Source organism: Procambarus clarkii, chromosome 35, assembly GCF_040958095.1.
Source record: "Procambarus clarkii isolate CNS0578487 chromosome 35, FALCON_Pclarkii_2.0, whole genome shotgun sequence".
NCBI lineage: Eukaryota > Metazoa > Arthropoda > Malacostraca > Decapoda > Cambaridae > Procambarus > Procambarus clarkii.
In genome coordinates, this window is record NC_091184.1 from 23,632,059 (window position 1) to 23,648,803 (window position 16,745).

The following is a 16,745-nucleotide window of genomic DNA, read 5'->3' on the forward strand; positions in this document are numbered from 1 at the left end:
TAACAACGGCATCTACTGAATCAACAAGGTGCCTATGGAGGGAGAAATTGTCAGGAGTAGAATCTAAATGATGGGAAGTACTTAGTCCACGTAGCAAGATCAAACAAGGCATGGTATGAATTGGTATGGGAAGGAAGCATGCGAGAGCAGCCATGGCGGGGACGGTGGTGAGAACCCCCTAGAGAGAGAGAGGGGGGTCATACGGTGCAGTAGTCACAATGAGAGATGGAGTCGTACTAGGGGATGAGGTAGTCACCACAGGGGGCTTGGGGCTCAACCCAACCACAGAAGAGGAAGGGGAGCGGGGGAGTAGTCCAGTCTGGGCCCAATGTAGCGGGGCCTACAGAGCCCAGTCTTCCAGCACAGTCCGACTCAGGGGCCTGGTCACCCCCCCCCCCCCCATGAGCCTGGGAAAGGGAAGTCGTTTCATTATCCATGCAGCAGTCTTTCTAAAAGTTTGGGGCCTGGATCCAAGGGATACCACCTACGAGGGCAGCCAGGGAGGCCGAGCGCGGGCCAGTGCAGGAAGGGTGCATCGTCCCCAGCGGTGCCCCCCCTTTTTAACAAGCAGTCCTACTGCATAGTTCATTCTCCCACACTGGTGCAAAGACCCCACTCCCCCTATTGCCCCAGCCTGGACACCCAGCCATCCACTCAGGGCTACCCCTCCAGCGGGCAGTTCGATGGCTCACAAGCCCCCTACGTGGTGCCCATCTGCATGTACAACACACAAAGAGGGGACAGGAGAGGGGGCAAAGGCAACCCTCACTAGTCCCAGGGTGGTGTACGTGAGCCCCTCACCACGACAAGGTGACACCACAGAGGGAAGAGGCGAGAAGAGCAGATGTACTCCTGAATACAGCATCTGGCACCAAGAGTTACAGAAGACGGAAGGGACCTATCAAAAGTGATCTTCATTACACAAAGAGACTGGCCATGACGACCACGAGGGAGGGCGAGTAACATATTAATATGGAGGATAGAATGGCCTTGGGCCTCAAGGACATGTTTATTATGGTAGTCTTTAAGTTCCTTATCACCAGTCGCTACATGGTATGGAAGAATAGCTGTGCCAATCCTGGCATTTATTTAACCAGGCATTTTTTGATATTCGAACCAGTGTCTCCCCAATGCAGGACAACGAGGCTAAGTGGACAGCTGCTTCCCGAGAAGGAGCTGCATCAACACGTGTACCAGTATGGGTGGGGTTAAAAGTGACAAAGGTATCCACCAAATCAACTAAAGTAAGAGTAATTAGGTCAAGTGGAGGAGTAGGTCTGTATATTAAAGAGGAGCTGGAATGCACAGAGCTCCTGAACTTGACCAATGAGGTGGTAGAGGTACTTGGAATCAAGGTAGAGAATATAAATCTAATTATTATTCTAATATACAAACCGCCAGATGCAACAGTTGAGGAATTCACTGAGCAGATCCACAAAATAGAAAATAGCCTTGATAACCTAGCAAACCCAGTACCAGATATTATCTTCCTTGGAGACTTCAATCTACCCAGTTTACAATGGAGAATAGTAAACAGTAATACTATAGCATGAAATCAACTTGGAAATAACCAATCACAGGTCAGAGAACTACTGAGATTCTGTGACAAATTCTCGCTCAGTCAGCAGATTACAGAACCGACTAGGAATGAGAACACGCTGGACCTCATATTCACGAACAATGATGAGCTAATCAGAGACATTACTGTCTCGGACACTACGTACTCGGACCACAAGCTCATTGAAGTGCAAACTAACATTAATAACAGTAGTAGGCCCAAGAGAAACAACAAGCGAGAAGGGCTATTCAATAAATTAAATTTTAATAATAAAAGGATAGACTCGGAGAAAATAAACAGGGAACTTACAACATTCAATGGGAAAATGTTTAAGTAATAAAAATCCTACACAAGGTCCAATGTAGAAAGAGAACACAGACGACATTACAGAAGAAAAAAGTTAACAGAAATGCTGAAGCAGACATGACTTTCCATACAAAGAAGAAATAATTTAAACAGGGAGATTGAAGAAATCGAACAGACTGAAGTATTCATATGAGATTGAAGAAAGGCAACTAAAACAGAAAGCAATTCAAGAAATAAAGAAAAACCCAAAATATTTCTTCGCATATGCTAAATCAAAAGCAAAAACCACTGCCAGTGTTGAACCTATTCGTACTAGTGAAGGTTCATACACTGAGGATGACATAGAAATTAGTGAAATCCTAAAAAAGCAATATGAGGACATGTTTTGCACCCTGATACACAGCATGAAAGTGGAAGATCCGGACAACTTCTTTACGCGTGATATACAAACCCCTGTAAATATAACTGATATCAACACGAGCGTGGCAGGTTTTGAAAGAGAAATTGACAATATGCCCATGCACTCAGCCCCGGGTTCAGACTCATGGAATTCAATATTTATAATGAAATTCAAAGTGCCAGTAGCACAGGCACTCAGTATAGTGTGGAGAAAGAGCTTGGACACGGGGGAGATACCAGATGCGCTTAAAGCAGCAGACATAGCCCCTCCACACAAGGGAGGTAGCAAAGCATTGGCAAAGAATTATAGACCAGTTGCACTTACGTCCCACATAATAAAATTACTGTATTTGAGAGAGTGATCAGGAGTCAGGTCACTAGTTTCATGGAGACCAATGACCTCCACAATCCAGGCCAACATGGATTTAGAGCAGGAAGATCATGCCTCTCACAGATACTTGACCATTACGACAAAATCACTGAGGCATTAGAAGAAAAACAGAGTTCAGATGTAGTATACACAAATTCGCAAAGGCATTTGATAAATGTGACCATGAAGTGATAGCACACAAAAGGAGGTCAATGGGAATAACTGGTAAAGTAGGACGCTGGATATTCAGTTTTCTGTCGAACAGAACACAGAGAGTAACAGTTAACCATATAAAATCGAGTCCAAGAGCAATTAAAAGCTGCAGGTACAGTCCTTGCACCATTGCTTTTCCTTATTCTCATATCAGATATAGACTCAAATACAAGGCACAGCTTTGTATCATCCTTTGCAGATGACACAAAAATCAGCATGAAAATTACCTCTGCTGAAGATATTGAAAAACTACAAGCAGATATTAATAAAGTTTTCGACTGGGCTACAGAAAATAACGTGATGTTTAACAGCGATAAATTCCAGGTATTAAGATACAGTAAAATTGAGAACCTTAAACTTAATACAGGGTACAAAACACAATCTAATTTGCCCATAGTAGGAAAGAAACATATAAAGGATTTGGGAATAATGATGTCTGATGACCTAAATTTTAGGGAGCATAACCAAGCAAATATTGCGGCAGCCAGGAAAATGATAGGATAGATTACGAGAACTTTCAAATCCAGGGATCCCATCACAATGGTTGTACTCTTCAAATCACTTGTGCTGTCCCATCTTGAGTACTGCTCAGTACTCACTTCCCCATTTAGAGCAGGAGAGATTGCAGAAATAGAGGGAGTACAGAAAACATATACGGGATACATGAACGAGATAAAGCATCTAAATTATTGGGATCGTCTCAAAGCTCTCCGAATGTACTCACTAGAAAGACGATGGGAGAAATATCAAATAATATACAAGTGGGAAAATACTGGAGGGCCAGGTCCCAAATCTGCACAGTAAAATAACAACATACTGGAGTGAACAATATGGTAGAAAATGCAGAGTACTGTACAACCAGTGAAGAGTAGGGGTGCCATAGGCACAATTAGAGAGAACTATATAAACATCAGAGGTCCATGGTTGTTCAACATCCTAACAGCGAGCATAAGAAATATTGCCGGAACAACCGTGGACATCTTCAAGAGGAAACTAGATAGTTTCCTCCAACGAGTGCCGGACCAACCGGGCTGCGATGGGTATGTGGGCCTGTGGGCTGCTGCAAGCAACAGCCTAGTGGACCAAACTCTCACAAGTCAAACCTGGCCTCGGGCCGGGCTTGGGGAGTAGAATAACCCCCAGAACCCCATCAACCAGGTATCAACTAGGTGTTTATGGATGAATAAATCATCAGGACGAGTAGAATTAACATGACCGAGATTAAAATACTTAGTCCATGTAGCAGGACCAAACAAAGTTTGGAAGGTATTAGAACCGGAAGGAATCGTGTGAGTGTGACTGCGGAGAGGACGACACTGAGCACCCCCAGTAAGAGGGGGGTAAAAAGCGCAGTTTTTACAATGAGAGATGAAGCCACTCCATGTGATGAGGTGGTCATTACTGGGGGCTTGGGGCTCAACCCTGCCACAGAGGTAGAAGGGGAGCAGAGAGAGGTAGTCGGGACCTGGTAGACCAAGCTCTCACAAGTCAAGCCTGGCCTCGGGGACTAGAAGGACTCCCAAAACACCATCAAGCGGGTATCAAGCAGGGAAAGTCTGGAGCTGCTTGGTTTGGGACAAAAGTAGCTGGGGGTTACAGAGCCCGGCTTTCCATCACAGTCCGACTCGGGGGCCTGGTCTCCCACAATAGAGCAATGCAATGGCTGGAGCTAAAAATCTAGAGGCTTTTTTTGTAAATTAGGGGTGGTATCTCAACATGCAGTATCTATGCATGGGGTTCATTCATCCACTGCAAACTACCTCAAGCCCATCATCACCCAACGAAAATCTGCTATCAGAACAATAAAACTGTCTTCAAACAACACACAACCTCTCTGTTTAAATCCCTGAACATGCTACATATACACTCGCTCTACACATTCTCTTGTGCTATTTACAAGCACAAAACCTTGTTCCTAAATGCTAACCCTGATCTGAAACTCTCCATTGACAGACATAATAGAACCCACAAGCACCACATCATAAATATCTCTTTGATATAATTTTTTTATATTAATTGACAGTCAGGATAATATAATTGCCAATCAGACTAATATAACTTTGAATCAGGCTTTTTCACCCACAGGGTTACTGATCACTGGAACTGCCGACCCACCGAAGCCATAACTGCCAAAACTGTGCTGAATTTCAAAATATACCTGGAAAAAATCATGAAGGCAAACTGGGAGGGGGAAGGGAACCTTCAACAAGCCGACGACTTCCTGTTCTCATCGAGGCCACTCGGGTTAGTAGCCTTCAGGTAAATCGGGTAAAATATTATTCACAGACAATTACAGCATAACTGATAAAGTTAGGCTAGAGTAATAAATTTCTGGTAAATTTATAGTGATAAATTTCTGGAGTAATATAAATTTAAATTTCATATTAACTTAACTGACAGCTATAAATGACAATCCGCCTTCAATATACTCTTCGGTGAAATATTTATAATCAAAAATAGAACTCATAAATAGGCCTAAACAAAAAATAAAAAATGGACATCAGTTTGCATATGAATCTGATGAGAAAATTCCTTGATTAATATACATTTCCTTACCAATCAAATGGTGTCACCTTAAGTACGTCTCAGATTGTCTTCTTCACCAACTCCAATGCTAAATAATATTACAACAAAAATGTCCATAACTTAGCTACAGAGTATATTACATTTTAAATAAATTTACACAGGAAGCAAAGAAAGGAAGCACATTATTTACATAAATATGAAGAAAAACATTTAAAGCTTTGTTTTACCTTTGCTAAATTAAAGATATTTCTATACTTATAAGCAATTTTGAGTTTTCCTAGTGACAGCTTCTCCAGTTTATGCTTGGTCATCTAACTTTCATAAAAGAACAATATAATAAAATATCTTCATATCTTTACCTTTCATTGTGAAATTTATTTGTCAAACAAATTATAATTACCTCTGAAGAACATCCAACTGACATTGTGATAGCACACTGTTAGATTAAAGGTATGTTAATATACCTCAAGCCTCATTATTATGGCTCATTATCCTTCAACATTCTCTTAATTATCTTTCGCACTCAAAGTGTTTGGCCTATTATCTACATGTATCATCTTATGCCTCTTCATACTTCCAAGATGACTAAATCTCTTCCCACACTCTGGACACTTGTGAGGTTTGTCACCTGAATGCCCTAACATGTGCTGTATTATAGATCTACGTTCTCTAAATTTTTTACCACACTCGGCACATTGAAAAGGTCTCTTATCCGCATGCACCATCCTGTGAGTCTTCATATTTCCACGCTGACTGAATCTCTTCCCACACTCTGGACACTCGTGAGGTTTGTCACCTGTATGCACTAACATGTGAGTCTTCATACTTCCATGCTGACTGAATCTCTTCCCACACTCTGGACACTCGTGATGTTTGTCATCTGTATGCACTAACATGTGAGTCTTCATACTTCCATGCTGACTGAATCTCTTCCCACACTTTAGACATTCATGCGGTTTGTCACCTGAATGCACAAACATGTGCTTTATTATAGTTCCACGTTCTCTAAATTTTTTGCCACACTCGGCACATTGAAAAGGTCTCTCATCCGCATGCACCATCCTGTGAGTCGTCATATGTACAAGCTGATTGAATCTCTTCCCACACTCTGGACATTCATGAGGTTTGTCACCTGAATGCACTAACATGTGACGCTTCACATGTCCAGGACGGGTGAATACCTTTAGACACTGTGGACACTGGTGAGTCTTCTTCTTCTTCATGACAGGTGCAGTTTAAATAAATAAATAAATAAATAAATTTTTATTTAGGTAAGGTACATACATACAAAAGATTTTACAAAGACTGATGGGTTTATAGATAGGGCTAGTACATACAATGCCTAAAGCCACTATTACGCAAAGCGTTTCGGGCATGAAAAACTTAAATGACTAAAGCTTAATACTAATTGAGCATAAAGAATAATAAGTGTTGAGAACAAATAAAAAAAAAGAGATAAAAAGGGGGGGGGGAACATGGTTGAAAAAGCAGCACAAATACAATTAGGTCGACAAACAGCATTGTTTTAAAAAAAGCAGACATGGGTTGACAATAGAGGGGTAAGGTAGGTAACAGGGAATTTATTAGGCATAGCTTCGTTTTTATCTTAAACTGGTTGAGAGAGGTACAGTCTTTAACATGGTTGGGAAGGTCATTCCACATTCTGGGTCCCTTGATTTGTAGAGCATTTCTAGATTGATTCAATCATACTCTTGGAATATCAAAACTGTATTTATTTCTGGTGTGGTGCTCATGGGTTCTGCTACAACCTTCTATGAAGCTTTTGAGGTCAGGATTGGCATTACAGTTCAGCATTTTATATATGTATAATACACATGAGAGAATGTGCAGTGACTTAATATCTAACATATTCAGAGATTTGAGTAGGGGTACCGAGTGATGTCTGGGGCCAGAGTTGGATATTGTCCTAATAGAAGCTTTGTGTTGAGTAATTAGAGGACATAAATGATTTTGGGTAGTAGAACCCCAAGCACAAATACCATAGTTGAGATATGGATAGATGAGGGAGTAATAGAGAGTCACCAGAGCAGGGCGGGGTACATAATATCTGATATTAGAAAGAATGCCGACAGTTTTTGAAACTTTTTTTGATATATTTAGAATGTGTCCCTGGAAATTCAGCTTGCGGTCAATGAGAACGCAAAGGAATTTACCATCTAATTTGTTACAAATTTGGGTATTGTTTATTTTGAGATTTATTTGATTAGAGGATTTATTGCCAAACAGAATATAGAAGGTTTTGTCAATGTTTAGGGTGAGTTTGTTGGCAGATAGCCAAAGATGGACTTTATTTAGCTCAGTATTTACTGTGGCATTTAGAGCAAGGGAGTCAGGACTGGAGTAAATGAAGGTTGTGTCGTCAGCAAATAGAATTGGTTTGAGGAGTTCGGAGGCATTTGGAAGGTCATTAATGTAGATGAGAAAGAGGAGTGGGCCAAGTATGCTGCCCAGAGGAACACCAATGTTGACGAGTAGGGTGGGAGAAATTGAATTATTCACAGAAACATACTGGAGTTTGTCAGTAAGGTAAGATTTGAGGTATTGCAGGGAGTGTCCTCTGACTCCATAATGATGTAATTTAAGAAGAAGGTTTTGGTGGTTGACAGTGTCAAAAGCCTTACGCAGGTCCACAAATAACCCAACAGGGAACTCATTTTTATCAAGAGCTGCATGAATCAAGTTAATCATACTAATAAGTGCATCGTTAGTGCTTTTTTTGGGTCTGAAGCCACATTGGCAAGAGCTAAGTATATTGAGTTTGGCTAGATAAGAGTAAAGCTGCTTGTAGATTAGTTTTTCAAAAAATTTTGACAAGTTAGGCAGGATTGATATAGGTCTGTAGTTGTTAACATCTGAGAGATCACCACATTTGTGTACAGGCATTACTCTCGCTTTTTTTAGAATATCTGGAAAGGTTTGGAGTTCAAGTGACTTGTTGAAGAGAAAAGCAATAGCAGGGGCTAAAGATCTGGAGGCTTTTTTGTAAATTAAAGTTGGTATATATCTCCTCAAGGACACTAGACTTGGTTTTAAGGGAAAGGATTATCTCATTAACGTCAGTGGAATTAATAGGCTTTAGGTACAGAGACTGTGGATAGTTACCTGTAAGATAGTCCTTAACATCAGTACTGGAAGATGGAATATCATTTGCAAGGGATTGCCCAATGGAAGAGAAGAACCTATTGAACTCAATAGCAGAATCAGAGACTGAAAGCTGACCATCGTTATTGGACAGGAGTGTTGGTTTGTTATTTAAAATCTTCTTTGATCCCAATATTGAGAAATTGTGCTCCAAGTTTTTTTAATGTTGCCCTTTATTTGGGTAAATTTATCTTTGTAGTATTTAGTTTTGGCTCGTCTAATTATCTTAGATAGCAATAACGAGTAATTCTTTGAGAATTCTTTGGAGACAATTCCTAACCTATACTTCTTCTCAAGGTCATGTTTTTTTAATAATGGATTTAAGTATTCCCTTTGTAAGCCAGGGATTGTTAAGCCTTTTGGTTGTGACTTGTTTTGTAAGCATAGGACAGTGGGTGTTATAAAGGCCAAGAGTTTTTTGAAGAAAAGATTGCACTGCTAGGTTGATGTTCCCTATGTTACCTAACTCGGACTCCCAGTTGACATTGTCAGCAGCAGTTATAAAATTGTCTATAGCAGTGTCATTGTGCAGTCTAAAACTTAACTCCCTTGACTCTAGAGGAGGTTTGCTAATGTTAGTTAAGAGAAATGTGGGGTAATGGTCTGTTGTGCTATCGGTGATTATACCTGAAGTAAGCAGAGAGGTTATGTTGGTCCAGATGTGATCTAGAGTCGTGGCAGTACTGACAGTGATTCTAGTAGGTCTAGTGATTAAGGGTATGAGGAAGCAGGAATTCATACAGTTGAGGAAGCTAACGGCAGTAGGGTGTTCAGACTCGCAGAGGTCAATATTAAAGTCCCCTGCAATAATTAGATGGTTTTTGTTCCGTCTGTTATCGAGTATTAGATTTCTAAGGTTTGAGTTGAATTCGGACACATCAGTGTTGGGAATTCTATAGACTGCACTCACATACAGGAAAGACTCGGCACCCTTGACTCTGAAGCTGGCGAAGATATACTCCCCACATCAGTCTCTAGTTCTAATTACTTTTAAGCATGTTAGTTCTTGGTGGTAGTAAAGAGCAGTACCACCACCTCTCTGAAGTTGACGACAGTTGTGAATTGCCGAGTAGTTAGGCATGTTAAAGAGTTGAGTAGTATCCTCTTTCAACCACGTTTCAGTAAGTATAATAAAAGAGAATTTGTTGTCAATAGTTTCAATCAAGGCACTAACATCATCGAAGTGTTTACCTAGGGATCTAACGTTCATGTTGATTACAGAGATATTGTGATTATGTGTTAATACATTGTTTACATCATGTGCTGTAAAATATCTGCAATTTAGATCATTAAAGTGATGATTGTCATAGATAGTGGATAAGAGGTTTAGTTCTGGGTCTATACTTGTCCGCATAAAAAGGCTGTTTGCAGGAAAACAAGGCAAGAATGGCAAATTACAAAATAGAAAACAAAGAAAAAAGTAGAATAAAAATTCTAAAGTAATATAAACTTAATGGTAATTTAAATAAAAAAAAACTTAATGGGAACTAGGAATGTAAAAAATGAACTAGAGTAATTATAGCACACAGGATCTGTAAACCTGAATCTTAGTATACTCAGTTAGCCTATTGTTGGCCCACACTCTCTTTGTCAGTTTGGACATGGTAGTAGATGCCTTACCAATGCGTTTGATTAGCTCCGTATCAAGAGAGAGGGAGTCAGAGATTGTGGAGCCCAGGTACACGAAGTCGTGAACAACTTCCAGTTTGGAATCAGAGATGCCGATGTCAGGTGGGGAGTCCACTCCTTGTCCCATGACTTGTGTTTTCTTCAGACTGATGGTGAGTCCGAAAGCCTGAGAGGCCTCGCTGAAGCGGGTTATGAGCCGTTGGAGGTCTTCAGCTGAGTGGGCAGTGACTGCTGCGTCGTCGGCAAAGAGGAAGTCGCGCAGACAACTCAGCCGAACCTTTGTCTTGGCTCTCAGCCTGGCGAGGTTAAAGAGCTTTCCATCCGACCTGGTCCGGAGGTAAATGACTTCCGTGACAGATCCGAAGGCGTGCCGCAGCATAACTGCGAAGAAAATCCCGAATAGGGTTGGAGCCAGTACGCAGCCCTGCTTTACTCCACTTCGGATGTCAAAGGCGTCTGATGTTAGGCCATCAAAGACCACGGTGCCCCTCATGTTCTCATGGAAAGATCTGATGATGCTGAGGATCCTGGGTGGGCATCCGATCTTGGGGAGGATCTTGAACAGGCCATCCCTGCTGACGAGGTCGAAGGCCTTCGTCAGATCTATGAAGGCTACAAAGAGTGGCTGCTTCTGTTCCCTGCATTTCTCCTGCAGTTGTCTGAGGGAAAAAACCATGTCGATGGTGGACCTGCCAGCTCTGAATCCACATTGTGATTCTGGATAGACTCTCTCTGCAAGTACTTGGAGCCTCTTCAATGCGACTCGAGCAAACAGCTTTCCGACAATACTGAGGAGGGAGATTCCACGGTAGTTGTTGCAGTCGCCCCTGTCACCTTTATTTTTATACAGTGTGACGATGTTGGCATCCCTCATGTCCTGTGGCACCTCTCCTTCTTCCCAGCAGAGGCAGAGAATTTCGTGCAGCTCCATGAGCAGACTACCTCTGCAGCACTTCAAGGTCTCAGCAGGAATGCCATCTTTGCCAGGAGCTTTACCAGAAGCAAGGGAGTCCAGGGCATCGCTGAGTTCTTCCAGGGTCGGTTCACTGTCGAGCTCCATTAACACGGGCAGACACTCAATGGCGCTCAGGGCATCTTCGGTGACCACATTGTCCCTGGCGTATAGCTCAGAGTAGTGCTCGACCAAGCGCTTCAGCTGCAGTGTCTGGTCCTGAATCACCTCGCCAGTGGCAGATTTCAGAGGAGCGGTCTTCCTCTGGATTGGGCCGAGGGCCTGCTTGATGCCGTCATACATTCCCCTTACATTGCCTGTATCCGCTGCAGTCTGTATCTGGGAGCAGAGCTGGAGCCAATAGTTGTTGGCACATCGCCTGGCGCTCTGCTGCACTTTGCAGCGGACGGCCCGAAGGATCTGTAAGTTGCGCTGACTTGGGCAGGCTTTGTAGGCTGCCAAGGCGTTTCTCTTCTCTTCAATTACAGGTGTCATCTCTTCCGAGTGAGCCTCGAACCAGTCTGCCGACCTGCTGGTCTTCTTGCCAAAGGTGGAAATGGCAGCGTTGAACACAGTGTCTCTGAGGTGCTCCCATCTTTTACAGGCAGTGACCCCAGCTGGGCCAGGGAGAGCTTCCTCGAGCACGTGTGCAAAATCTTCCACCTTGTCCTGGTTGCGGGTCTTGGTGGTGTCGATGCGAGGTCTGCCTGCCTTTTTCGAGTGATGAATCTTCTTTGGTTGCATCTTGACCCTGCTACATACCAGGGAGTGGTCAGAGTCACAGACAGCACTCTGGTAGCTACGCGTAATCTTGACGCTGGGTAGACTTGCACGCCTGGTAAGAATCAGGTCAAGCTGGTGCCAGTGCTTGGATCTGGGGTGTCTCCAAGATACTCGGTGTTGAGGCTTTGTGCCGAAGAACGTGTTGGTGACACAAAGACCATGAAGGCAGCAGAGTTCTAGCAGACGTTGTCCGTTCTCATTCATCCTTCCTATGCCGAATTGACCCAGGCAAGTGGGCCAAATGTTGTGCTCGGCACCCACTCTGGCGTTGAAGTCGCCGAGGATGAACAGTGGCTCCTTTACAGGGATTCTCGCTATGACTCTGTTGAGGTCATCGTATATATATATATATATATATATATATATATATATATATATATATATATATATATATATATATATATATATATATATATATATATGTCGTACCTAGTAGCCAGAACGCACTTCTCAGCCTAGTAAGCAAGGCCCGATTTGCCTAATAAGCCAAGTTTTCCTGAATTAATATATTTTCTCAAATTTTTTTCTTATGAAATGATAAAGCGACCCATTTCATTATGTATGAGGTCAATTTTATTTTATTGGAGTTAAAATTAACGTAGATATATGACCGAACCTAACCAACCCTACCTAACCTAACCTAACCTATCTTTATAGGTTAGGTTGGGTTAGGTAGCCGAAAAAGTTAGGTTAGGTTAGGTTAGGTAGGTTAGATAGTCGAAAAACAATTAATTCATGAAAACTTAGCTTATTAGGCAAATCGGGCCTTGCATAGTAGGCTGAGAAGTGAGTTCTGGCTACTAGGTACGACATATATATATATATATATATATATATATATATATATATATATATATATATATTTATATATATATATATATATATATATATATATATATATATATATATATATAAATATATATATATATATATATATATATATATATATATATATATATATATATATATATATATATATATATATATATATATATATATATATATATATATATGTCGTACCTAGTAGCCAGAACGCACTTCTCAGCCTAATATGCAAGGCCCGATTTGCCTAATAAGCCAAGTTTTCATGAATTAATTGTTTTTCGACTACCTAACCTAACTTTTTTGGGTACCTAACCTAACCAAACCTATAAAGATAGGTTAGGTTAGGTTAGGTAGGGTTGGTTAGGTTTGGTCATATATCTACGTTAATTTTAACTCCAATAAAAAAAAATGACCTCATACATAATGAAATGGGTAGCTTTATCATTTCATAAGAAAAAAATTAGAGAAAATATAATAATTCAGGAGAACTTGGCTTATTAGGCAAATTTGGCCTTGCATAGTAAGCTGAGAAGTGCGTTCTGGCTACTAGGTACGACATATATATATATATATATATATATATATATATATATATATATATATATATATATATATGCGAACAAGCCTGAATGGTCCCCAGGACAATATGCAACTGAAAACTCACACCCCAGAAGTGACTCGAACCCATACTCCCAGAAGCAACGCAACTGGTATGTACAAGACGCCTTAATCCACTTGACCATCACGACCGGACATAATGAGGTGATAGCCTAAGCTATTTGAACCACCCCACCGCCGGCACTCGGATAGTAATCTTGGGCATAGCATTTTACCAAATCACCTCATTCTTTGGGGCACACGTGAGGAACACAAATGCGAACAAGCCTGAATAGTCCCCAGGACAATATGCAACTGAAAACTCACACCCCAGAAGTGACTCGAACCCATACTCCCAGAAGCAACGCAACTGGTATGTACAAGACGCCTTAATCCACTTGACCATCACGACCGGACATAATGAGGTGATAGCCTAAGCTATTTGAACCACCCCACCGCCGGCACTCGGATAGTAATCTTGGGCATAGCATTTTACCAAATCACCTCATTCTTTGGGGCACACGTGAGGAACACAAATGCGAACAAGCCTGAATGGTCCCCAGGACAATATGCAACTGAAAACTCACACCCCAGAAGTGACTCGAACCCATACTCCCAGAAGCAACGCAACTGGTATGTACAAGACGCCTTAATCCACTTGACCATCACGACCGGACATAATGAGGTGATAGCCTAAGCTATTTGAACCACCCCACCGCCGGCACTCGGATAGTAATAATGGGCATAGCATTTTACCAAATCACCTCATTCTTTGGGGCACACGTGAGGAACACAAATGCGAACAAGCCTGAATGGTCCCCAGGACAATATGCAACTGAAAACATATATATATATATATATATATATATATATATATATATATATATATATATATATATATATATATATATATATATGGATACAAGACACTCCGTACATTGACAACATCGCACACCAATATTTTTACCACTTCGGACACCAGCTTTCGACGTTTCGCATATGTGTACGTATTCCATATTAAAACGACAATATAATGCTATTAACAATTAAAATCTTCTATTTAACAGGCATATAGTTATTAAATGAAGTTTAGTGATGTAATAGACATAATCCGGAGTTGGTAAGGACGCCGCCCGCCAGCGTAAACACAACACACCCGAATGCCCACAAACACGATACAACGCACAAAACACAACACTTCTGTCAATTTTTGGATAAACTCCTTTTATATTTATTATGTGAGAGTTATACATGTATAAAATGATAACTATTATAGGTAAGCGCCTAATATTTAATATTAATCAATAAAAAAGAAGTCAGAAGCCACACGCCTGTTTGTACATGTCTTTTGTGTAAAAGTATTTTGGGCGCTCATGTACTTGTGCGCTAGCTGACGTTCACAACTGTTCTCGCCTACAAGCATTAGAATTAAACAAATGAATTTATTTTTTTCATTTATATACAAGAAGAGAAGGCTACCCTTGAGTCTGTAATATTCATCTGATCACTGGTCTCCCATTTGGTCCTCATTGCTTTATCTTACTATTATTGAATGTCAATAACCGTATTATGCAATTTCAATTTCTTCTATTTCTTTCTTTATTATGCACCCCATACCCATCCCGTGGGCGGTGGTGTAAAGGATTACAGAGGCACATAATCGGTTCAGGAACTGAACCCTCTAGTTCGTTTAGCTAAGCAAATAACAATGTTTGACGCTAGTTACAAAATTATTAATGTTGTATACACATGTACACACACTCATACATACATGTACATATATATATATATATATATATATATATATATATATATATATATATATATATATATATATATATATATATATATATATATATATATATATATATATATATATATATAAACGTTCACCTCATTTCATATTTCTCTGTGGATTTTCCGCATATATATATATATATATATATATATATATATATGTCGTACCTAGCAGCCAGAACGCACTTCTCAGCCTACTATGCAAGGCCCAATTTGCCTAATAAGCCAAGTTTTCATGAATTAATTGTTTTTCGACTACCTAACCTACCTAACCTAACCTAACCTAACTTTTTCGGCTACCTAACCTAACCTAACCTATAAATATAGGTTAGGTTAGGTTAGGTAGGGTTGGTTAGGTTCGGTCATATACCTACGTTATTTTTAACTCCAATAAAAAAAATTGACCTCATACATAATGAAATGGGTAGCTTTATCATTTCATAAGAAAAAAATTGGAGAAAATATATTAATTCAGGAAAACTTGGCTTATTAGGCAAATCGGGCCTTGCATAGTAGGCCGAGTAAGACGTTCTGGCTACTAGGTACAACATATATATATATATATATATGTCGTACCTAGTAGCCAGAACTCACTTTTCAGCCTACTATGCAAGGCCCGATTTGCCTAATACGCCAAGTTTTCATGAATTAATTGTTTTTCGACTACCTAACCTACCTAACCTAACCTAACCTACCTTTTTCGGCTACCTAGCCTAACCTAACCTATAAAGATAGGTTAGGTTAGGTTAGGTAGGGTTGGTTCCCAGCAAACATTTTCATGTTTTTAAAACATCCTAAAAACGACATTTCATTGTTTTCAGCACGTTTATAATTACGTTTAGAAAAGGTTTTTTGAGAACTTTTATATACAACCTTAGAACGTAAATAATTAACATTTCTAAAAACTTTTTTATAATCTTTTAATTACCTACATTAAAACGTTTAGGGTAAATTAGGGTATAATAATTTTGTAATTCATATCTGAAATAGAAAGGGAGAGAAAGAAAGAAGACATATCTGAGAAAGAAATGGACATCCTATATATGTATGTGTAAATTACAAATAAATAGGGTACAAAAAGAGAATTAAAATATTATATTTATTTAATTAAGAATGAGTAATACAACAAAATATATGTAATAGCTCGAAATATATAGACTATATCTATAACAGAATATAAAAGTAAAAATTTAAAAATCTATAAAAATCTATATATGCAATATGTGAACACAATAGATTTTGTGATCAAGCAGCCTGTGATTCATGTCGTGCTGAGATCAGTCTGACGTTACAAGCAGTTATTGTTACTTAAAACTAAAACAAGTAAAATTTTCCGTGTATACATATAACACTATAGTTTTTCTATGACTAATAATAAAAATCTATTAATCAAAAGTTTAGGACTAATTAACTAAAAATAAAAATCTACAAGTGAATGTAAACAGTCAAGTATAATATTCATGTAGAAAGAGAAAGAAAAAGAGAGAGAGAAGGAAAGAAAGAGAAAGAAAGAACGGGAGAAAGAGAGAGAGAAAGAAAAGAAAAAAGTCATGTATAATATTCATATTAGCACCATGCAATATAACTTAGATTAAGTAAAAATCTCAGACATTTTTAAATCAAATGAA